We start from the raw sequence: 27,213 nt of genomic DNA, 5'->3' as shown, positions 1-27,213 counted from the left end.
ATTTAGTTTCATGCATGGAGTACATTGCTTTCTTCAAGTTTGGGGGAGGTAGTGTTCATAGTTAAGTATTTGCATTTGGTAGTTGTTAGCAGAATTTTTGTTATGGTATTAGTTAGATTAAATCAGTTTTTTAAATAAATTGATGATGCCCAATGATGATGAATTTTTTTATGGCTATGATTGAATGTACATGACTGTTGAGATTGATAGAACCAACTCTAGGACTTAATTCTTTGCGTTCCAATTCATACACGGCTGCATGCTTTCTATGCTTACGAATTTTAGAAACTTTTTTATAAAAGAACTCTTGCATGCCTAAGCATAACTTGATGATTAACGAACGTAAATGCTCAATGACAACAAAAAGGCTTAATTTAAACTCCCATGTACTTGTTAAATGTGTTTAATTATGAATAAATACTTCGGCATAATTGTAGAGTGACACTCCTCTTTGTTATAACAACATTGCTTGGAAACCCCTTTGAATAAATGACAGCTGTAGCATATGAGTGAATGAAAGTAGTCACGAGATGACTCTGCCTGACTAGCTCGGGGATGTAATGTTTTCTCATGTTCATTTAGAGTGTGGGATGATAGTTGTGGTAGGCTGACTCCCCTCTTAGAAGTAAAGAAATTTTTTAATTGAAATCTTAAGGAAAATGAGAGTAATTGTGTGCTTAAAGGTTGAATAAATGCTACAGTAGAAAAGAGAAGTTACCTAGAAATTTTCTAACTTTATTAAGCATAAACTGGATACAATATTGCATACACATGCAAAAGATTTTGTTTTAGGGAAAATTTCTTGAAATCTTAACTTGTCTAGCATGTTGAAGCTAATTTTTTTATAAGGGCTAAAATTTTATAAAATATAAATGTCTTGATCTAAACTTTTCCATAACATTCTTTTCTATTGATCACTATCCATTGCTTGAGGACAAGCAATAGATTAAGTTTGGGGGTGATAATCCCGTAAAAAGGCTATATTTTCATGCCTTTTTACTTATGTTATTGGTTGCTTAAAAGCCCATTTCATAGCATTTAGTTGCATTTAGAGTCATTTAATTGCAAGTGGTGGTAATGTTTTGCTGCATCATTTTTTATTGACGAAATTGGTGCCCCTTAATGGGAAAGGTTGCATTTTGTTGATGATGTGCAGGTAAGGAAAGCTAAAGGAGAAATTTGTCGTAGAATTATGGATAAGGAGATCTGGAGAACTGTTGAAGCAGACGGAGGCAACAAAATGCTACAACAATTTTACACAAAAAATTCCTAGGTGCAGAAAAATATAGTAATCTGAAGATATTTTATGGTGTTATCCAGCCCACACGTAAATCCCGCCTGCCAGCCCATACATGTGAAGGGAATAGTCTATTTTTAAGAGATACACATATGCCTTTATTAAGGAGGAGTTAAGGAATTTATGAGAATTGAAGAGCTTGGGAGTTAGGGAGTTACTGGGTAATTTATTGGCTTCTTGGGAGTTTTTGAATTGATGAGAATTTAAGATCATATTAGAAGTCATATATGAATTTAAGAGCTTCTTGGGAGTTAAAGAGTTTTTAATTTTGAAAATAAATAAGAGAACAAGAGAAAGAGGAAATAAGAGGCAAACAAATAATTTTATTATCTTATATTTTTTCCTTATTCAACCTTTTTGTGGTGTCCTCCATAGCCGAGCTTCAAGGGGGTTGCAGCTAGGACCTTGAGAGAGGCTAGCTTGCTAAGGTGGTCCATGTCGGTGGAACTAAGTGTCACAATAGCAACTCATTGGGAGTGTTCTTCTCCGTGTGTTTAATTTCTTATCTTGTTTTGGGCTTGTACTTAAATTGAATGATCTTGGATAAACTTAGCCATGCCATGAACTAAATTATTTTACGTTGGATTTGTTTTGGTTGATTTTATTTTTTGTTAATGTATAGCTCAATGTTTTTATGTTTAACTGTTGTTTTTCTTATTGTCTTTAACTTATACGCTTAACAGTGTAAGAGCTTTCGAGAGTGCCATTTGCTATAGCATAGATACTTAGTCTTGTAAGAGCTTTTGAAAGATTGTCATTTTCTAAGTATTGATACCTAGGATCGAGAGAGCTAAGTTAGATCTACATAAGCATGGGAGCTAAACCGGGATGGTGATGTTCTAACCCGCCTTAGAGATAAGGAGAGGGTTTTAAACGACTAAAAGGGATAGTACTTACTTGATAGTCTAGTGTTTCAGTTCACGCTGAGAGGTATTGTCGTAGGATTAGTTTTATCAGGTTCCTTGCTTCAGAGAGTTTAGGAGCATTTTCAGCAAATCCTGTTGAGCAATATACTCATAGGAGCAGAGACCATTCTAGACACAGAATATAATTGCCATAACAAATCCATGCTAATTAACCCTAGAGAAGCTTGATTGTGTAAGGTTATCAAGTATTATTTCATTCTCATAATTCAATTTATTTTCTCTTCAGTATACTTTATAATGTACTTTAACTTTTTCTTTAGTATACTTTTACAATTTCATTAAACCGTTGCCATAACTTTTCTTTCTCACTTGTTCATACCACACAAATTTGCGTATACTTACAATCCCTGTGGAGATGATACTTACTCACTTCTATATTACTTGTTTGATTGTGTATACTTACACAAATTTACGTTTAATTTATAGCACTCACACAATGCAACACAATCCTCATTTGGACTAACCACGACTATCGTCATCAGCACCAATTCAAAAATTAAGTTTTTGGAAAAACCTGACTCGAATTGTTGTCTCGATGATAATCAAATCCGATCTCAATTTCCCTTAGCGAACCGCCGTTAAATGTGTTATCAGGAAGTCAAACTTGTTATCAGGAAGTCAAACTTTCTACCAGCTGATTCTTCCTCCCAACTTTAAATCGAAACAACAATCAAGCCAATGTGCACTTTTTTAAATGAAAGCGTTTTGATTTTTAAAGGAAAGGTTGAATGTCAATCCAAGTTTGCAGAAAACTGAAAATGTAACCCGGAGGTATTATGTGATTTTCAATTCTCACAAATGGAAGAAAATTACAAAAGATAATTCTTAATTTAAATCATACTTAAAAAGTATGATAGAAATCATACTTACTATTTTTTTTGAAGAAAATAAAGTAAAACTTAAAATGTAAAAAGTGAGAGAAAAAAAAGAAAAACTTTTATAAAATTAGAAAGCAAAAAACAAAGCTAAATTGAAATATATTTGATGCTTACCTCAAGGGTTTTTATAGTTCCCTAAAACCCTAAAAATGAAGGGAAAATTACAAAAGATATTTCTTAATTTAAATTTCAGATGCAACTGATCCGTTTGTCCATCTAAAACCGTTGACTGGACCACCTTCTACTGATTGGACATTTTAAAAGCTTCCACGTCAGTCGTTTCATGCCCAGAGTCATGACCACTGATGCAATCTTAATTCTAAATAAAAACTGCATAACTTTCCCTTTTTAGTGCATTTCTAGAATTTGTAGTCTTTCATAGAAAACAAAAAAAATGCCCAAATCAGAAGAAAAAACCAATCAACAAGGAGTAATGAAAGATAAAATACTAACTAATTAAACTACTCATAAATGACAATGGCACACTTAATACGACACTTCATTGAAATGGGAAGAAACAACTCGTAGACCCAAATAAACAATCCAATCTCAATTTAGACTCAAATCGATGAATAACCTCAAATCATAGTCCCGAAGGAAAAAAATTAACTGTAGAATATCATTTTTGTCCGAGACCCATCTAAAATTTTATTTCAACTAATTAGAATTTTTTTTAATTATAATTACTATATGGATTAGTTATTATTTGTATTATTTTAATGTATACATATAAGTTTAGGGGCTTATTATTATTATTATTATGTTAAATATGTGTTTAATAAAATAAGTTTCGGTTATCAGTTATAATATTGGATACATATAATACTTAGGAACAAAAATATACACTAATATAATTTTTCATTAATTTTAACAGGTTACAGGAATACACCGCAGACCTAAGGCAAGCTCAAACTGAAGCCCACGAGCAGAAACCCTAGCTATGTATCCGCGCAGCTCAATCTCAGCCATTGGATATGGCGTGGCAATCTAACGACCCAAATTTGAAGATAAACCCTAAACTAGCTAGATGCGCCGCCAGCTACCGTTCGTCGGATCTGGACCCATCCAACGGTCCAGATCAGCTGTGATATTTAGGGTTTTTGCACAATCCTAATTAGCAGCCGCCGCCATCAGATTCCAGAACCTTCTATAGCTAGCTCCACGCCCCCGATAATGAGTCTTTCACAACAACGCGCCGGTGGTCCCCCTCTGTGACAGCAATAGTAAACTCGTGGCCACCCCCACGTCATCGAGACCTACGTGAACAGGTTCCCTCTCTCCAATAGCAGTCGACATCGCCAACAAGCAAAACAAACAGCAGTGGTCCCCTTTGTGGTCTCTTCCAGGCTGTTATGGCAGGATGGTAGAGGTCGAACTTATCGTGGCAGATGTCAGACCAGCCACACCTCCAGCAACCTTCTTTCCCCTTGGAAGCATACTCACGAGGGGATATAGAACATGCAAGCATCCTCACGGGTCTTTCGTGACTCCGACCACGTTGTGTGGCTATTGTCGACGCTAGAGAACGACGGACGTTCCTTTGGAGAGGAGCGTTTTGTTTTCCCTCTCTCTTTGTTTTGAAGCGGCGGTAGCAAAAAGAAGCTTAGGTTTCTCAAGCCTAAAACGTGACCTGTAATTGGGTTAGTAAACGATGCCGCAGAGGGGATTAGGGTTCCCTGATTTGAGCGTGTAGGGAAATTGCACGTTAAGTACTTCAATTTGTAAGCGTTCCGTATTGGTCACTGAAACAATTACATTTGTAATGTCTTTTGAGTTTTATTGGAATACAATTTGGTCCCTTGACAAGTTTTAGTGTTTTTTTACTTTGGTATTTGTTGTCTATTATTTTGGATTTGTTTCAATTTTGTCTGTATTCATGTTTGTTTATTTCTAATTTAATTATTTATTTTTGGTTTGTTTTTGTTTTAGTTGAGTAATTTATTATTCTTCTGATTTAATCCCTATTTTAAATGACTAATATATGCTTTAGTCCCTTTAATGACTAATATATGCTTTAGTCCCTGTACCTTTTTTATTATATGATTTAAGTCCCTATTTTTTAAAAATAAATATACATATATAAATTTTGTAAATAGTAATTTTAATATAAATAATTAAATATAAATAATATTAATCATAATAATTATTTATTTTATTTTTAAAAATTCTGACGTGGAAATGCCACGTCATCATGAGCTCTGAGGACATGCCACGTCGACATCACGTATATGTGTACATGCTTAGTCATCATCAAGCGTTGACTGTTAGTTGACTGACGGTTTCCATCCACCGAGGGTGATTTTTGACCTAAAATTAAACGTTGAGTGGACGAATGTGTCAAAAAAATGATACGGGTATATTTGACGCTATTGTTAAACATTAGGGTTATTTTATTGCATTATGCCTTTTGCATTCTGCCATAAGGGTTTCGAAACCTCTAGAAGGGATTTCGAAACTAGGTCCAAAATTTCATGTTTTTCCTTTTAAAAACTTTGATTTATTTTTGCAATGTTTGAACAAATTCAATTTGGTCCAAAAACATTTTTGCTCTTATTTGTTATATTAAAATATTAGTTATAAAATCTCTCTCTTTTTGATATAACAAAACCTTTGAAAAAAGATTTTGACAAAAAGCTTCGCCTTATTAAAACATTTAATGAAAAAGAGAATTATTTGGAAAATATTAAAGCTCCCCCTTTTCATTCTTGAAATTGAATTTTTTAAACATATACTTCTTTCCCTTTTTGTTATATAAAAAATAATTCAAACTTTAGGTTAAAAAATAACATTGAAGAGTAAGTAGAGAATCTTAGCATTAAAATCATTTGAAAAATCAAAAGCTCCCCCTCAACAAATGCATTTCAAACAAAAATTTGACTTTAAAAGCTTGACACTTAAAAAGACATTGAATTTCAACAAAGATGAACAAACAAGTTAGTAGCACAAGAAATTCAATATATCAAAGTCTAATATACTTTATGCAATACCAATTGTTGTATTTAAGTGCATGTACATAAAGTTATCCAAAAATGTTATGCATTTTAAAAAAAATTGATATCAATTGTTAAAGAGATATCATTTGTAGTTAAAATCATACGCATAAGCATTTAAGTTAAAGGTCAAAAATCAAAATTTGTAAAACAAAACATTAAAACCAAATTTTGACCAAAATCATTATGATGAACTAAAAATTATGAAAATCATTAAAACTTTAGAAAATGTTCATCACAACACTTTTTAACATATATGAGATAGAAAACATAAAATCATTTAAAATCAAAACTCATGCATACTTAAACCAAATGAACAACCAATAATGCATTATAATCAAAATAAGCTTAGAGATTACCCATTCCATACCAAGTATGGGCAGAGTATTTGAATATTTTCACTTTTGTCACCATTGCTCCCACACATATACAAGAGACATTTGGATTTTGGAATCCAAATTGCTTTGGATCCTTGAACATTAGTTTCAATGCCCCTTGTTCCTTTTGGAACTCATATACTTGTTTAATTTTAAAACATTTTATTTTCTTTAAAGGACAAGTATGTTCCAAATGACAATGTGAACATTTTTCCATTTTTAAATATAATGAATTGGTTTGAAAAATTAATTATTTTTCCTTTGTTAAGCTTTCAAGCTTAACTTTAAAAATCAAAATTTTCTTTTTCCAAATCATTGATTTTGATTTTTGAAAGCTCAAAATCATTTTTCAAAATTTCATTTTGTTTTTCTAAATCAACTTTTTCTTTCAAAATCAAAACATTTTCAAATTTAAATTTTAAAATTAATTTCTTATATTTGAAATTTATGGTCTTAAATTCCAAAATCAATTCATCATAAGAATCTTGTAACTCATCAAAAGAATATGAACTTAATTCATTTGAGTTAGAAAATACATTGGGCTCTTCAAGAGCCATCAAGCACACCACCTTTGTTGGTTCTTCTTTCTTGTTTCCATGGATCTCTTCGAGCTTATTCCAAAGCTCCTTAGCATTTGAACAAGAAGAAACTTCTTCATAGAAATCGGGACCAAACGCACAAAATAACATGTGCATGGCCTTAGCATTTTGTTGAGCTTTCTTCCGTTCTTAGGCACTCCACTCCTTCATCTTCTTCTTTTGAGAATAGTAGTCGTTCTCGATCATCTCACATGCATCAAGATCATTGGATTGAGTGAGTAGCTTCATTAATTTCTTCCAATGGCAGTAGTTGGTTCCATTGAAGTATAGAGGTTTTTCAATCGGTTGTGAATCTTTCATGTGGAACGAGCCGGAGGTGAAAGCCATATTCTCAGTTATGTCAAAAATGGATAAAGTTTTTTTGAGGATCGTGTCAAGTTTGTTAGACCTTATAATGATTCAAGCCCTGATACCAATTGTTAGGTTTGATGAACCTCGTTCGATCAACTAAAAATGTGCCAAGAGATAGTGAATTGTGATTTATAGTAGTTCAACTTCTCAATCAAGTCTACATCCACTACATAAGCTCCTCCTTAGGATTTTCCAATTTGTTATTTCTTTTTCAAGGATCAAGAGTAATCTTTACAACTCCCTAGTTTTTCACTTGGCTAAACTAAAACCAAAACCCCTTTATAAATTATAATATACATAAACAAGAAAACCCTTACAAGGTATGTGTTTATAAAGTTTAAGATCACTAAAACACTAATATTTACAAGAAAAAGAAAAATAAGATTGAATAACTCTTCTTTTGTGTGTGATTGCTTGGATGGGTGTTAGTCTACTTCTTCAAGTACACTTGGAGTGTTTTTATCTGTTGGAATGAGTTACTAGCCGTTTCTAGCTGTTGGGGATGATTTGGAGCCGTTGGGAGCTAAAATATTTACAATTTTGTGCAGGGGTTTTTAAACCATCTATGGGGGGTTTCAAAACCTATCTTTAAAAATTTGACTGTTAGACAAGGGGGTTTCGAAAACTTTAATGTGGTTTTGAAACCTTTGGCAAGTTTTGCATTCTACCATATGGGTTTCGAAAATAGGCCCAAAATTGCATGTTTTTCCTTTTAAAAACTTAAAAACTTTAAATTATTTTTGTAATATTTCAACAAATTCAATTTGGTCCAAAAACATTTTTGCCCTTATTTATTATATCAAAATATTAGTTATACAATTAGTAATTTAACATTTTTCAAAAAAATAAAATTTTAATATTTTAAAAAATAAATTTTAATATATTATTTTTCGAGTTACTCATTAGTTTTTTTAGTCATGTATCTAGTAGCTCATTTCGTCTCACTAAGAACTTGAGTAGAGTCTATTCAAGTCAAATATTTATCTTTGATCGAATCAATCTCAAGTAGCTTGCGGTCTATTTGGTCTCATTTACAACCCTACCCTAAACCATAAACTCTTAGTACTAAACCTTAAATATTAAACTCCAGATATTAAACTCTAAACTCTAAACCAAACCTTTAACCCTTAACCATTAACAAAAACTTTAACTATTTACCTTAAACCGTAAACCATTAACCCTTAACTTTTACCCCATAACACTTAAACCTTAGATACTTAAACCTTGAACCTTGAACCATAAACCTTAAATACCAAACCATTAAAACATAAACCCCAAATCCTAATACAAAAAACATTACAATAAACTATGAAGCATAAACCTTAGGCTCTAAATACTATAGCTTAAAATCTTAAACCTTAAATAACTAATAAAACTTAAACTCTAAACCATAAATCTAGATAATTGAACATTTAAATATAAACCTTAAGTTTTAATTCCTAAACTTTAAGCCTTAAACTCTAAATATTAAATCTTACTAACCCTAAAACCTAAAGTTTATTAACCTCAAACTTTAAACCATAAATCCTAAACTCAACACCCTTAACATTTGACTTTGAACATTAAGCCCTAAACTCTACACCTTTAAACCTTAAACTCTAAGCCCTTAGTTTATAAATCTTAACCTCAAACCCTAATCTTATATTATTAACCCTTATTCTTTAACCCTAAACCCTAAACATCTAAACACTAACCTTTAAACCTTAATCCTATTTTTTAAACCTAAATCTTAAACATTTAATCTTAAATCCTAAACCTCAAGCCCTAATCTTACATTATCAACCCTTATCTTTTAACCTTAAACCCTAAACACTAACCTTTAATCCTTAATCTTAACTATAAACCTTAAACCCTTACGCTTAAATCCTAAACTTTAGTCATCATAACCTTAACCCTTAATATTTAAACCCTTAAATATTAAACTATGAATGTAAACCCTAAACCTTAAAACTAAATCATAAACTTAAACCTTAATCCCTAAACCCTAAATATATGTTCTAAACCTTAAATCTTGAACTAACTAACTAAACCTTGAAACTAAAGCATAAAATCTATAACTCTAAACTCTAAAGCCTACTTATGTTAAACCATAAACCATAAACCCTTATATTCCTATTAACCCTAGTAATTTTCAATCCTAAACCATAAATCATAAACATGATATTAAATAATAAACCCTAAAGCCTAACTATATACCAACATTTTTACCTAATGCATCAAAATGGTATTATTAAGCAAAAGCATTATTTCTCCATAAAATTTTTATAAATATTTGATATTACTTGCTAGATAACATCCTAGATAAAAATATATTTCTCCACAACCTTTTATAAATATTTGATATTACTTGCTAGATAACTTATAACTCCGTAAAAAGATTGTGTTTTGTGTCTTTTTACTTAAGTTATTGAATGCCTAAAAGCCATAGATTTAGCATTTTAAGTTCATTTAGTTGCATTTAGGACATATTTTCATGTTGTTGATAAATTTTGCCAAGGCAAAGTTTATTTGAATAATCTAATGCTGCTGAGGAGAAATGTTGTTCGTTGGTTGTGATGATGCAGGAAATGACTAATGAAGAATTCATTTGACGAGACAAATTAATTTGCTAGGGCCTATGGAACATAAGAAAATGACAACAAGGAACAAATTTCTTGCCAAGGCAAGTTTTATCTTGCAAGTGCTGATGTCACTTGGCCAGCTATCCAATCGACCTCACGTGCAATTATGCCCTCATCAAGGATTTTGGGACCACTGCCAGCTTTCGTTGTATTCACACAAAGGGTATGAAACCGAGGGTATTTAGGGAATTTCTAAGGGTACTAAACCATAGAAATTCCCATTATAAATATCTCATTATATCTCTTTATAAGGGGGATTTTTGGGGAAGAGGAGAATAAACCCGAAAATGAGACATGGTGTAAGCAGCTGCAACAACTCACTTTTTCTACCGTCCCCACTTGACTGTTCTTAGTGCCCTCTATAGTCGGACTTCACTGGAGCGACGACCAAGCCTTCGAGAGAGGGTGGTCACCAGAGCAGTCATGGTGGTAGTACAAATGTCACGGTAGAGCTCTGTTTTGGGAGTTTTTATTCTTTTTGTTCTTAATTTACATATCATTTAAGGGCTTGTACTTACGGATTAATTTTTGGGATGATATTTACCACACCATAAAATGTTTTATTTGGTGTTGGATGATGCTTGGATGATACTTATTTGATTGATAACGAATGATAAAGTTTGTTTATGCTAAGTGTTGTTTTGTTCACTGCTTAAATTTTTATCTTGACACTGTAAGCACTTTTGAGAGATAGCCTGGTGCCACGGTAAAACATTCCTACTCTCTGTAATAGATTTTGAGAGATTACTATTTTCTAGGAGTTTATACTTAACATCGAGAGAGTTAGGTTTGATCTATGTGAACAAGGGAACTAATCCAGAATGGTGAGGTTCTAATCTACCTTAGAGATAAGGAGAGGGTTTCAGTTGACTAAAAAGTGTGAATGCTTGAGTAAGATATGCTAAAAGCTATAATTTACATTGAAGGGTATTGCCACAACAACAGTTTGATAAACTAAGGGTTGTAGTTCACGCTGAGTAGTATTACCATAGTAAAAGTTTTAGGAACACTAGTAAATCCTATCGGACAGCATAAGCATAGCATACCAAATCATCCTAGACATAGAATAATTTCTCGCCATAGCAAAGCCAACCCAAGTGCTCCGTTAGAAGTATGATTGTGTGAGGTTTTTCAGATTATATTAAAATCAACATTTTTATTTGCTTTAACAACTTTTTTTACCTTTGCATATCTTTATTGCCTCAACCAAACTTTTCTGCTCACTTCACTTTATAATTTTTCTCACCTCGGCAATACTTTTCCATATGTTCATTTGTTATTGCTTGCTTTTCTTTTTAGACAAGAATCTTAGGACTTATTAGTGACACTTAGTTCTAGTTGTAGCAAACATAAAAAATTATCACCAATCCCTGTGGAGACGATAACTCACTCACTACTATATTACTTGCATCGATTGTGTATACTTGCATAGATTTACGTGCCACAACATACACTTTTACACGCGATCAAATTTTTGGCGTCGTTGCTTGGGATTAGCAATTGAAGAAATCTTGATAATTTTTTCCATAGCAATTGTTAGTTTCTTGTCATTTTCTTAGTTAGTTAGTATTACATGTTTGTCATTTCTTATTTTATTTTGTAGGTTTGTATCATTGCATGACCAGAAAATATGTTGACGGAACATTAGTACCATTCAAACCTGAGATTGAGTGATTGTTCAGACAAAGGCAATGTGTTCAGCGTGCCAGAGACAATATGAGTTGATTGTAGTTTCAGGTTGATAACCCTATAGAAGATCAGGTAGATTCCAATGTCGCATCGAATAATATTCCCTAAAATGTTACAAGACCACGAATGATACGAGATCACTTAAATCCTATTCTCGATGATCTCAACCCTGGAATCGTGGCACCAGAAGTACAGGTAGACCACTTTGAACTCAAACCGGTGATGTTCAACATGCATAATTCTATCGGTCAGTTTGGAGGCTTTCCAAATGAAGATGCTAGACATCATGTATATGCTTTCCTTGAAGTGTGTGACTCGTTTAGCCAACAAGGTATGCACGAAGACGTACTGAAGTTAAAATCGTAACACCCCAATTTAGGGGCTAAAATTAAGAAATTATAAAGTATTAGATTTAATTAGTATTTTGGAAGAAATTGAGGATTAAATTATAAAATTTAAAAGTTGACAGACCATTTTAGGAAGCGTAGGAAATTCAATGACCAAACTCATAGTTTAACCTTTTTTCTTTAGGAGAGAATTATAAAATCTCTCCCCCGACCAGTTTCCAAAAAATATTCCCATTTCCTCTTCCCCTCAACCTTTATTTGAACTCCGATCTACGCACCGTCCAACCACTGTTTGACTAACCGAAACCACCGTCGTGTTCGTTGTCAACCGATGAACAAAAAATCTCAAACTTTTCATTATAAATCGTTGTCTTTTGTCGTTAATTTCGATCGGAAGTATCGTCTGTTTTAACTCAAATTTCGTTGGTTTTCCGTTGATTCACGTCGATCCGGTCACCCGTTTTCGACACCTCCCGCACCATCCTGTTCCTTGCATCATTCCGAGTCCTCCGTGTCTTCGTCGTCGCTGGCACGTAGAGGGGTAAGAAAGTCAAAGTTTCCAATGTTTCAGAATCGAGCTCTCTGCCATTCAAAATTTTGAACCGAGCTTGGTAAGTGTATCAAAATGCATGAAAATATTTAGATTTTTTTTTGGATTTTTAAGGGATTTGGGGACGTCGCACGCGCCCCCACGTGTCGCTCCTGTGCGTGGGGGAGGTTTACAAAACAGTTTGGGTAGATTTGAACCCGTCCAACCTGGTTTGACCGATCCGACCCGACCCAACCTGACAGCCCGACCCGACCCATTGACCGAGTGTTGACCATTGACCACGTTGACCGTTGATCTCCGTTGACCACTGTTGAACAGAACTTTGACCAGTCGTTGACGTTTTCCGGTTATACCAATCCTAAAAATGTCTCGAGTCTGTTTTGGGGGTCCGTTTCGCCAAATTCGAACCCAGTTAGCTATTTTTCACTAATTTATCATCTGTTTCGATCCATTTTTCAGAATTAAGCCCCATTTTTTTATGAAATTTATATTGTTATGTATTTGAGGAATTATTGGAAGTTGAATCAAGGATCGAGGGCGTTCGAATGGAATTTATATGGTCGATTAGTATGGCATGGAAATCAATGTAATACATTACTACCTATTCATGCTTTGTGGAACATGTTTGTATTGGTAAATGCATGAATGAACATGTTTGGTCACATTTGGGTTTTTAATTAATTCATACACTCGATATGAATGCTGTAGAAATTCAGTAACTGAATACGGTTCGGATGACTAATATAAGAAAGTGAGGGATTGTTAGAATTAAAATTACAAGTTCTATGATTAGTGATAAAGGAATCAACATGGATTTGTAACTTATAATTTATATCATCAAAGGTTAAATATTAAAGATACTTAGATGAGAAATTATGAGAATACTCTGGTTGGATAAAATAACGAAAATACCCTTATGTTTCAAAATGACAATAGTTGTCCCTGGAAGTTTATTAAAAACTCTGAAAAGACATATTGATATGATAAAACTACAGATGTGCATAAGAAATGCTAGTTTTGCTTAGGAAATACATATATATGGCTTTTAAACCCAAGAGGATTTGTGCAAGATACTAGAAGTCTGTTGATGAATCATTTCAAGATAAGAGAATGTTCGGGAAAGAAATTAACCATAGGATCTCTAAATTATAATTATTTTTGTTAAGATTTAATATCAAAATTATCTGGTTAAGAAATTATAAAAATGCCCTTGAGAGGTAAAAATAGTCCGAGTTGACCCTGAATGAGAAAATACTTCGAGGATTCATACTTAACTCGATAAATTACAGATTTAATTATTAAGATCCATTCTTTGTACAGAAAATTCCTGATATTTCCATTTATAAAAATCTGGGAAGGCACTTGACCCGAAAATATCTAAGTTATGAGTAAATACCTGAAGAATAATTTATCGAGGGTGCTCTTTTGTCAGAATTGTTCGAAGCGACTGAAATAAATGATAAGTTTGAATTTAATAATAATATCAAACGGAAGGAAATGATTGTAATATATTGGATATGTGAAATGACCAAAATATCCCTAGAATGGAAATGACTAAGAATATCACCAAACTCAGGAATTATTGGATATCCCCGAGCTATGAAATTAATGGAATAAAACTGAGCACCAGAATGACCAAAATACTGTTATGACATAGACTAAGTAGAGGTGTTGGACTAATTAAGGAATCCAAGTAATTATAGGTGTTGTCCTACCCTTAAAGTTATGAAAAACAACTTAAGTGAGCCAATCAACCCTAATGATATATCAGTACCTGAACAACATAGATATCACTTGAATGAGCGTTTGTCTTCTCAAGTTGGCTCGATGATAATTTTGGACGTATTCCTCTCAGCTCAATTCTAGACCACATTCTGTACTAAGAAGGGGATATTCGTTAGACAAATCAACCATGAAGACAAAATTTATCTGAACGGAAGTACAATATATATCCGAAATTCAGAAACGTCCAAATTACTATGGAAAACTCTGGAGTAACCAGTATAGACTTGATTACTAGATGAACTAAATAACCTCAAGGACTGAGGATTAAGTAAGTGATTGGGATAAGTCTGGAAACTCGGATGAACTTACATGATGTATCATCCGTATGGGTTATGAACCATAAATCAAGTACGTCAGTATTTTATGATATCATGGTAGCATGGAAATGAAATAAAGACCATTAGAAGATCTATTCAACGATGATTTCTAAAATGATCTATGGACAAGAATTTGTTTGTATTAAAAAGTAAATACCCTAGAAGGTTAATGAATTAACTAGTCAAAAAGCATCAGTTTTGGGAGTTGTTTGATAATCCAATCAATCGACATAGATTGAATCTTCGTTTCTTCCTTATCAGCTCAAACTATATTCTGAATAACTGATGATTCTTTCAGTTAATGAACTCTTCCAATAGTGATTCTAACTTTCGACATTTTATCGGTATACTGAAGATCCATGTTTCTCTGTCTGATAAGATTATCCAGTACCTCTGAATAATATCTGTAAACCTAATCACATGAATGTTTTATCTGATTTTCGATTTGAATTCTGTTATGATACCTAACCTGAATTCTGTTTTGATTTCTGATCTGGATTATTTTATAATATCTTATCTGAATTCTGTTTTGATTTATGATATCTCCGTTTACTAATGGAAAAAAGTTTTAATTGGGGGTTATTGTTGGAGGAAGTATATTTGTAGGTTCCTCGGCTTTGTGCTCAGGGCCTTACTAGCTGTGCGGTTGGGTGTATGGTTCTGGGGAACCTACACATTATGATGTGTAGCAGTTGGAGGGATTATTAGGATTTTTGTTAAAAAATATGTTTTTAAAAAAGATTCGTTTATTTTCACTGGTTTTGCGGGAACACACTAGATAACCTATTCTGATCTCCTGAACTCAATCGTCTGAAATATTTCTCTGAATTGAAAGTTTTCTATCTGTTACTACCTGAGATATCAATGGGACCTCAGCTCAGTCTAAAAATCTGTAGATATATGAACCAATAAGGAAATATATGTTTATCTGTATCTGCACGTTCTTCAGCATCATCTGGTAGTTCTGTATTATTGAGCTTTCCGAAGCTCACTCTGTTACTCACCTTTTCAGGTTAAAAGAATCGTACCAGTGCAACTATCGACATAAGTAAGGGAGTTCTTCCGGCGTTACTTGCAGAGTATGGTATATGTGATTAGGGGGCATGTAATTGTATTTTGTTTTATATACGAGTATGAAAATCTGTTTTATTTCTGCAAACTGATAAATCATTTTATAAGTTACATGTTTTAATAAAAGTTTTAAATTTTCCGCTATTTTTACAGTGGGTCACTCCGGTGGCCCTAATGTGACGCTCCAGATCAGATCGGGTTACCCGCATCGGTCTGAGGGGGTTACATAAAATTATTCCCTTACTCTTTGCGTGACTGAGCGAGAGCTTGATTGAGTGCAGTCCCTTTCGGCTCAATAGAATCTTGGGCTGACTTATGCAAAATTTTTATGCTTCGATATAACCCGCCCAATATGAACACCCAGCTCCGCAATGACATTGCAAGTTTTTATCAAGGAGATGATGAATCTATGTACGAGTGCTCGGACAGATATAAAAGTTTGCTTCACAAATGCACTAACCACAGATTCCACGACTGGACTCAAGTTGTCATGTTTTATAATGGAGTCAAAGCACCCACTCACATGATGTTGGATGCCTCGACGAATGGCACTCTGCTTGATAAATCACCCGATGAAGCCTTTGATATCCACGATCGGATAGCGAATAACGACTATCAATTCTCGTTTGCAAGGCATGGAACAGGTAGAAAAGTTTCCGAGGCATATGAGTTTGACAGTAAGGATTCAGTTTCGGCCAACTTTCTGCTATAAACAATATGTTGAAAAAATTACAGCGTTCCAGTGAGGTGAAATAAGTCACAATATGTAGCTCAGCATGCAGTCTTTGTCGTGGCAACCATAATGAGAGTGAAATGCCCAGAAAATTAGGAGTCCATGAATTTCATGGGTAATTTTAATAGAAGCAACAACAACCCATACTCTAATATATACAATCCTGGATGGCGACAATATCCAAATTTTTCTCGGGGTAATCAAGGAAACAACAACAACCATGCATGCAATTTTAATAGGCCATAGAAAAATGCTTCTGATCATTCAAGTTTTCAGCATCAACAGATACTTTCGCAAAATAATAATAAGGGTTCTGCATCTTCCTCAAATTCTAACTCCCTCGAAGCTTCACTACAATAATTTATGGCCTCGACAAAAGATTTCATGGCTTCAAAAAAGAACTTGATACATGAACACTCATCGATAATCAAGAATCAATGTGCTTTGTTACAAAGCCAAGCAGCTATATTACAAAGCCATAGTTCATCAATGAGAGCGTTGGAGAATCAAGTGGGCCAAATTACCACAACACTACATTCTCGCTCGCCAGAAAGTCTCCCTACTGATACTGAAGTCACTAAGCCTCATGGAAAGGAGGAATGCAGTGCACTTACACTGAGGAGTGGTACCCGGATTAATCTGAAAGATAAGTTTGGGGGAAACAACCAGAATTTTTTTTGCCAAGGCAATACACAAGAAGAATCTAAAGGTAAAGCTGAACATGCTGAATAATAAAATTTGCCTGGAGAAAAGGACAAGGGTTAAACAAGTCATCATACTGATGGTGAGAAATTTATTGCCAAGGCAAAAGTTTCACCCCCACCTGCAACAGATGAAGTCAGACCTCCACCGCATTTCCCCCAATGGTTGAAGAAGAATAATGATGATATTTAGTTCAGGAAGTTTGTTGATATCCTCGACCAGCTGTATATCAATGTTCCACTGCTCGAAGCTATTGATCGATGCCTTCATACGCCAAATTATTGAAGGACATTGTCACGAAAAAGAGAAAGGTGGAAAGAATAAAAATTGTTGCCACAGTGACAGAATATTATTTGGAAATGAGTAAACTTCTGCTGAAGCAAAAATATCCTGACAACTTTGTTATACCATACTCCATCGGTGACAACTATGTTGGGAGAGCCCTCTGTGACTTGGGGTGAAGTGTAAATTTGATGTCCAAGTCCATAATGTTTTAAACTTGGAATGGGTAATGCTCGACCAACCACCGTGATTTTGCAACTAGCTAACATATCACATGTTCGTCCTGAGGGCATAATTGAAGATGTCATCGTGAAAGTGGACAAATTTGTTTTTCCAGCAGATTTCCTCATTCTGGACTGTGAGGCTGATGAAAATGTGCCTATTATTCTTGGACGTCCCTTTTTAGCAACTGGGCGCATCCTAATAGATTGTGAAAAGAGATAATTCACGATGAGGGTGGCTGATCAAAGTGACACTATCAATGTCTTCAACACCCTTAAATATGTTGATGACTCTGAAGAATGTCATTTCATTGGAGACATGGAGTCAAATGAAGAAGATGACACATATATCTTTGGCCAGGGTAAAGTTTTACACCTAGACGAGTATGATACTCTGTGCCAGGATAATATTTCTCAGAAAGAGGGCTGTAAAAATTCTCGCCACTGTGATATTTTACAGTCAGAGGGACACAATAATTTTGGCCTAGGCGAATCTTTTCAGAATGAAGCAAACAAAAATATTTGCCTAGGCAAAATTTTTTCGATTGAGGTAAATGAAAGATTTGCTGAAGATAAAGCAAATGCAAAATTCGAGGATTATTCATTAGAGGAGGAACAATCTAGTTTACTTCAAGGTAGACCAGGTATGAGATTCGAACCCCTTGTCTTTAATGGTTTTATTCCTCCAAAACCTTCGTTGCAACATGCACCTACCTTAGAACTTAACCCTTTGCCATTACATTTGAAATATGCTTATCTAGGTAGTGATGGTTCTTTACCAGTTATAATTTCTGCTAGTATAACCCCTAAGCAAGAGTGTAGTTTGTTGAATATTTTGTCACAACACAAAAAAACTCTTGGGTGGACTATGACATACTTGATGGGAATCAACCCTACCATATGCATGCACAAGATTCAACTAGATAATTGTCATAGCAATTATGTAGAACCCCAAATGAGACTTAATCCAATAATGAAAAAAGTCGTGATGAAGGAAATCATCAAGTGAACCGATGCTGGGGTGATCTATCCCATATCCGATAGCTCTTGGGTTAGTCCGGTTCATTGCGTGTTGAAGAAGGGTGGCGTGATCGTGGTAAAGAACAAGAATGATGAGCTTTTGACTACACGAACAGTCACAAGCTTACGGATTTTTATGGATTATAGAAAACTCAACAAGGTGATAAAGAAAGACTACTTCCCTTTCATTTCATCGATCAGATGTTTGATCGGTTAGCAGTCAACGCATTTTATGTTTCCTTGGAAAATATTTTAGGTATAATCAGATCACCATATCACTCGAAGATCAGGAGAATACTACTTTCACTTGCCCATATGGAATATATGCCTTTAGGAGGATGCCGTTTGGACTATGTAATGCCCCGATAACTTTTCAGAGGTGCATGGTAGCCATTTTTCAGACATGGTGGAAGACTTCTTGGAAATATTTATGGATGATTTTTTCGTCTCGGGCGATGACTTTGACAGATGCCTTGGCAATTTATCTAAAGTGCTGAAGTGATGTGAGAAGTCCAACCTTGTGCTAAACTGGGAAAAATGTCACTTTATGGTGACAGAAGAAATTGTGTTGGGCCATAAAAGTTCTCGCCAAGGCGTCGAGGTTGATAAAAGCCAAGGTGGAAGTAATTGAGAATCTCCCTCCACCTACCATTGTAAAGGGCATAAAAAGTTTCCTAGGGCATATAAAGTTTCCTAGGGCACACATGATTCTACAGGCGTTTCATCAAGGATTTTTCGAAGATTTCAAAGCATTTATGTCTTCTACTGCAGTAAAATCAGCCGTTCATGTGCAATGAGAAATAACACGGTGCATTCACGGACTTGAAGAAAAAACTTACCTTGGCACCAATTATTGTTCCACCTGACTGGGACGCTCCATTCGAGTTGATGTGCAATACCAGTGACTACGCTGTAGGGGAAGTTCTAGGGAAAAGAAAAGGTAAAATCTTCCATGTCATCTATTATGCTAGTCGTACCCTTAATGATGCACAACTTAATTATACCACCACTGAAAAAGAATTGCTTACCGTAGTATTCGTTTTTTTATAAGTTTAGGTTATACCTTATAAGAACTAAGTTCATTGTACATACTGATCACTCTGCCATTAAGTACCTAGTAAATAAAAAGGATGCAAATCCTAGGCCTATTATATGGATACTCTTGCTGCAAGAATTTGATCTAGAGGTGAAGGATAGGAAGGGTACTGAAAACCAAGTAGCAAATCACTTGTCTAGGCTAGAGAGCAAAAATATTTTCCATGACATGAAGCATATTCAGGAGGATTTTCTTGATGAGAAAATTTTATTTTCCATGGTAGTGTTGTGGTACGCTGACATAGTTTACTTTCTTGTTAGTGGTATTATGCCTCCATATTTATCTAGCCATGGCCGAAAAAAGTTTCGACATGATGTATGCCACTATTATTAGGATGAACCCTTCTTATTCAAACAATGTGATGACCAAATATTCCAGAGGTGCATCCCCGAAGAAGAACACAAGGAGATCATTTTCATTGCCATACATCCCCGTGTAGAGGGCACTTTGGTGGAATGAGGACTGCTGCAAAGGTCCTCCAATTTGGCTCCTACTGGCCCGCCTTATTTAAGGATGCACACAACTTCTATAAGTCATGTGATCGTCCAAATTTCCAGATTGTAATCTACAAGCAAACGTTTCTTGGAAAAGCAATTGAGGTTGATTTAAATTGCAGTTATAGCTGATCTTTCGATCAAGTTGTATCCATTGTAATTACATTTATAACGACTGTTATTGAAATTATTATATATCGTAGTCGTAAAAAAATTAAAACTTGTGTAATTTATTGTAATACATTATAATTGTAGAACAATAATAGAGATTTTTTTAAAATATATTATAACAAGAACAATAACATGAATAACACCTCTTTCTATTACAATTAAACATTATCTGTTAAATTACAATCATGGTCTATTGTTATTAGTATGATCAAAGATAGATTAAAAAAGAACGAGTCACAGTAGTCATTTTTCTAAAAATTTGAAATTATAGTATAATATTTTCTATTAATAATATATTTTTATTTTTAGAATTTTACAAATTCATTTACTCTTAAATTTATAGAAATTAACTCTCTAGCATATGACACTTCTTTCATCCCTGGTTACAATTTCATTTTATGCTGCTGTTTTTGACCATATATAAATATCAGATCATGATGTCGGCTGCTTCGCTGGACATAAAACAAGGGCTCCCCTACACCACACAAATGGCAATGAAGGCAGCCATTAATTTCATTATTTAATTCCCAAAGTTTGGTTATTTTCAGTGCGTATGCTTCGAAAACAGAACTTTGCTTGAATGGGATACTCAAGTTCTTGATGTAATTTTATGCAAAAAAAACAAAATCGCCATAGATCAAAAGCAGATCCAACTTGACGCAATTATGAATAAGTGAAAAATCTCTAAATGGGAATTATTTTCCTGCTCAATCACATCAAGAAAAATGCGATAAACGGTAACATGACACTCCACGTGTACCTTAAAACCTATAATCCCACCACACCACCTTAGCCGTACCGCTGATTTCCACCTTAGCAGCAAGCACTATTTCTCTTCTCGCTACGTCAGCGAAGAACTTACTCCAGCCGAGCCGGCAACTCCAGAACCCGATGATAAGACCACGGCGGCTGCGAGCCGGCTTGCACGTGAGCGGAGCCGAGGAAGGAGCCGTCGTAGAAGATGGACATGGCGGTGGAGGAGTAATGGATGGGGGTGATGTTGGGTTGGTGACGTGGACGGTGAGGATTAGGTCGGTGTTGATGTTGGAGAGGTTGATCTTGAAGGAAGTGAGTTTGATGGATATGAGGTGGAAAGTTGGGTCCCTTGGTTTGGCGCTGATGAAAGCGGACGCCGCCATGGCCGAGGCTGCTCCGACAAGAGCAGAGGTCCAACTCCAAATTACCTTTTTGGACATGGGTTTTTGTGGAAATTCCATTTTTAGCTTCGTTTCTTTTAGAAATGGTGATGGAGTCTGAGCAGGTGAGGATGCAAAGGGAAGAGAGAGGTGGGAAAGCGTATGGCCCAATCCCGCTGGTTCTGAAAATTACGGAATTATCCACGCGCTTTGGGGTTGTCATGAGTAGGAGTGAGTGTTTAATTAAATCGAATTAATTTTTTTTGAATTATTTCAATTGATAAATTATATTTTATAATTTAAATTTATTTTAAATTTTTTTCGATTCAATTTATGTTTTATATAATTCAATTTGAGTTGAATAATTTTGAGTTGTTTGAATTCATTTTTAAATTTAATTATGAATATTTAAAATATTATGAAAGAATCTAAAGAAAAAAAAGAATAGACACAAATGAAAATATTATAAAAATATAATATTTTCAATTGTATGCAACATAAAATTTTAATTTTTTATAATATTTTTATTGAATAAAAATGTTTAAAAATTACTATTTTGTCCCATGGAATTTGTCTATTATTAATTTCTTGGTCAATTTTTTTAGTTTTTATTCATTATTATTTAAAATTTATTATTGATAAAAATATAAAAATTATATTTCAAAAACATTCAATCAAGTATTTTTGAAATATATATTTTATAAAATTTATTTTTTAAAAATATTTTATATAATTATGATTAAAGTTTGAAAATTTTGACTTTTAAAAACATTCAATCAAATTGAGTTTATAAAATTAAAAATCGAAGTTAATTCGAGTTAAATTTTTCGAGTCAAGTCAAAAATATTTATTTTTCCAATTGAATCAAGTTTTGCTCACCCTTAATCATTAGAGTTTATAATTATTAAAAAATGGTAAATTATATAAATAGTCACTTTTATTTGAATAAGTTTCTCATTTTCCCATTGATATTTCAAAGGGTAAATTACATCGTTCCTCACTCTAATTTACTTTCTCCTATTTTTTCTCATCGAACTTTCAATTTTTCTAATTTTCTCACTGAACTTTACAAATTGAATCATTTTGCTCACTCCCCTGTTTTGCCTCTAATGGTTGATGAGTGGCATTTTTATTGTTATTTAATATAAAATAATTAAAAAATAAAATAAAAACATAAGGTAGCTGGATACCGCCAGCGGCCACAGTTGACTGCCGTAGATGGTGGTCGTTTGGTCTCAAAATGAGATGGGTCGCTTCGCCTCTACATTGTGAGTTCAAATCTGACCTCTATTTTGTCGGAAGTTGCTTCGAAGTCCACAAATTTGAGATTAAAATTGAGGAAACTAAAACGTTTTGTAACACCCCTGACCCGTACCCGACCCGGATACGAATCTGAGGTGTTACATTTGACTTTTCAAAACATATGCAATTCACAAATAGGAACAAAATTAAAAAAATTAATTAAGATAAAAAGGTACAAACTTCTTTAATTAGATAATCATTTCACATACATATTTACATAAAAAAAAACTTAATAATTTACATAATTACCAAAATATAGGAGTTTACAAAATCGATCAGAGCATTTCAAATTAAAAGTATAATACATGCCAACAGTTTACAAAATTAACACAAAAACCTACATTTAATTTGTCCTGATATGATCTTCAAGTGATATGATATCCACGATAACTCAATCTTCTGTTTTCTTCAAACCTACGCATGAGAAAATCACACACTAAGTCGATGACTTAGTGAGGTAAATACTAAGAGTGCTAATCTTAATAATCGAAATATTTTATAAAGAGTTTCAACTTATTTTCCATATCCCAAAGGTATACTTATATATATATATTTCACTTTATTTAACTTGGTTTCAAATGCCCAATTTTTACTACTTAGAACTGTAGGTATTTGAGTACTATGAGGTTGTGCACTAATGCTGTCACCACAGCTCGTAATTTGCACCGAAGTGCCACATAATTGTCCCGAATGACCACATAAGTTTGTATCGAAATACCACATAGGGTTGCACCGAAGTGCCACATATTTGTCCCGAAGGACCACATAATTGTCCTGGAGGACCACATAAAACCCTCGACTCTTGGCATGCCAACTATACCTCTAATCCTCATGCATATACTTAGGGCTATTAATCACATAATTATGTTCAATCATTATTCGAAGTGTTTCTTATTCACATAGTATGTCTCTCATAGAGTCTTTTCACATTCACTTGTTCAAAGTTCCCATTTCCATAGTCATATAATTATAAAACATAGCTTGTATAATAGAGATTGAATAACATATTACAATATAACATAAAAGAAATTATAAAGTTTTCGATCGAAAACACTGAGGTTGGTTTATCGCAAGCCTTCCTCAATTCTGTTACAAAACCGAGAAGTTGCACTCTTCTTTGCCTCACTGAAGTCTAATCCAAATCCTTAAACCTTTCGAATCGATACTTAATATGTTGAGCTAATCGAAAGTCGATTTCGTTCAATCACTACACAAAACAAATCAAAAATCAATATCGTTCTTTAAATCGCTTAAATCTAATCAAATAACTTGTGATGCAAGAAACTCTAAATTTCCATTTCATGCCTAGAAGTGTCGATACCATCTCTACAATACCGATACTACCCTTCATGGGTATCGATACCTCATCATGGTACCGATACCAATTTGGCATTCTATAATCGTATCTTAAAAATAGTATCGATACCATCATCTTGGTATCGATACTACCCTCACAGTATCGATACCCTCTTCAACTGGTATCGATACTTCCCTTAATAATTACACAAATTTATCCCTTGAAGTATCAATACTATTCTTGTAATACCCTAAATAGTAGGTCAGTGACTAATTTAAAAATAATTAAAAATTGAAGATTTATTTGAATAATTGGTAAAAGATAAGAAAATGAATTGGAATAGTGTTTGAACTAAATTGTAGAAATAGATGAATAAAGAGGGCATGTTAGTCTTTTAGAGTGAAATGAATTTAAAACCCATTTAAATTAGGGATTTAAATAAAAAAGGGGAAAGTAAGCTTGAGAAGCTATTTTCTTCTTCTTCCTTCTTCCCCGTGGGTTTGCTATCCTCCATAGCTCTAAAAATCGGAACCAAAGTACCAGAGTAATCAGCTTTATATTTGGGATACATAGTGAAGAAAGTCAGGTGAGTGCATTTAATTATGTACGTATATGCTACAGTAGTTATAGTTGTAGACTGATTAATGTAAGTATGGTGATTTACCAAATGGCACTTCATGTGAAAAATGTTAAGAAATTCATACTAAGTGTATGAATTTCCGTATAGGGCACTTCGTGTGCTAACATGATAAGAAATTCATACTAAGTGTATGAATTTTTGTATCGGGCACCTAATGTGCTAAATGATAAGAAATTCATACTAAGTGTATGAATTTCAGTATGGGAAAAATATGGGTATAAACATAAGCACTGCATAATAAGGAAATTATTCTTTATATTAGTAATAAGTATGCAAACCACATAAATTTTATAAATGATTGATAAATGATGATATTAGCACTAGGGATGTAAATTATAGAATACAAATTGAATTGAAAGATCTCGTGAGAGATGAAATTTTCAGAAGTTCATAATAGAAGGTGAATTGTCGTAATTGTATTGGATGAGTAATCCATGTAAATTATAGTAAAATTGAGGTATTAGTACACTGGCAGTATGGGAATAAACCATAGAAGGTATAATGATGGAAAGGGTTAATTGATATGATGAATGATTATTATAGTATAAACTGCTCTATAGTAAAAGAATAAAGGTCTAACTGTGCATATGATAGAAATGTGTCATTTATGCCAGTTAGATGAAATGCTAAGTGCCTTTGAGGCCTAACTGTGCATATGGCAGAAAGGTGTCATTTATGTCAGTTAGATGAAAGGCTAAGTACCTTTGAGGCCTAACTGTGCATATGACAGAAAAGTGTCATTTATGCCAGTTAGATGAAATGCTAAGTACATTTGAAGCCTAACTGTGCATATGACAGAAAGGTGTAAATTATGCAGTTAGATGAACGGTTAAGTACTGTTGAGTAAAAGAATAATGGCATAACTGTGCAATTGGCAGAAAGGTGTCAATTATGCCAGTTAGATGAACGTTAAGTACCGTTGAGTAAAAGAAAAATGGCCTAACTATGGAATTGATAGAAATATGTCAATTATGTTAGTTAGATGAACGGTTAAGTACCGTTGAGTAAAAGAATAATGGCCTAATTGTGTAATTGGCAGAAATATGTCAATTATGCCAATTAGATGAACGGTTAAGTACCGTTGAGTAAAAGAAAAATGGCCTAATTGTGCAATTGGCAGAAATATGTCAATTATGCCAGTTAGATGAACGGTTAAGTACCGTTGAGTAAAAGAATAACGGCCTAACTGTGCATTGGTAGAAATGTGTCAATTATGCCAGTTAGACGAACGTTAAACACTATTGTGTAAGAGAATAAAGAAATTATAATGTAAAGTGATATGAATGGTATATAAGTGATACAAAAGGATAATATATATATATTATATATATATATATATATATATATATATATATATATATATATATATATATATATGTTAAAAAGAAAAACTATATATAATTAGTATGAAGGAATTTTATGAAGGAAAAATGTAAACAAAATATAATGGGTATGAAAGGACACCCCAAATGAAAATAGAAACCAGTGTGTTAATAGTAATTAAGGTGCCACCATAAGGATTATAAAAGATATATGATCAATGAGCACCTTGGTGAAATACATGTATAGTACTTTCACATGCAATGTATACTGGGTAAATAAAGAATCAAGGGGATAATATACAAAAGGATATGATAGGAATAATATGAATAATTTCCATGATGGTATGAAAGAATTATGGTTTAACTAAGAATGGCTTAACTTGTCCTTATAAATAACAAAATTAAATTCTTTATTAAGTATTCATAGGATATTGTTGTATAATTGTAATATCATTGCAGTATTATGTCTCACTAAGTAATTACTTAACGTGTGTTTATTTCACGCGTAGGTAAAAACAAGGATTAGTTGCGTAAGGAATGTAGCTGTTGCAGCAGCTCTCATTAATTAAAGGTTGACTCACCAGTAACATTATGCCAATCTTATTCATTTTGAGAACTTAGTTGGCATGTAATTAAACTATAGTAAATATTTTTTAATGTACTAAAGTGATAGTTTTAGTATGTTGCCTTTATAAACATCATATTTTGTAGTTGAGCAAATCAAAACAAATTTTTACGTATTTTCAATGGAGAAAAAAGTTTTATAACATGATGTGACCTCTATATCTCATATACGAAAGAGTACACGAGATATGGTTGTTACATAGCCCATCTATTGTTTCTTGATATCTACAGTAGATTATAATTAACGAATAATTTGTGATATCACATAACAACTTATTCGAGCATGGCCATGCATTTCTAGTCTCACTCAATCAAGTGGCCTGTGATATATTTCCTATTATGTAGGAAAGACAAATCCTATCTTAACCATACACA

The 27,213-nt window shown here is 33.6% G+C and overlaps 1 pseudogene; it reads right to left on the bottom strand.

Moving 5' to 3' along the window:
• Positions 1 to 21,103: 21,103 nt before the first annotated feature.
• LOC120128867 overlaps positions 21,104 to 27,213 on the bottom strand; it is a 32,213-nt pseudogene continuing 26,103 nt past the window's right edge.

This window comes from Hibiscus syriacus, unplaced genomic scaffold, assembly GCF_006381635.1.
Source record: "Hibiscus syriacus cultivar Baekdansim isolate YM2019G1 unplaced genomic scaffold, ASM638163v2 tig00001644_pilon, whole genome shotgun sequence".
Classification (NCBI taxonomy): Eukaryota; Viridiplantae; Streptophyta; class Magnoliopsida; order Malvales; family Malvaceae; genus Hibiscus; species Hibiscus syriacus.
This window is presented reverse-complemented; position numbering and strand designations above follow the sequence as displayed.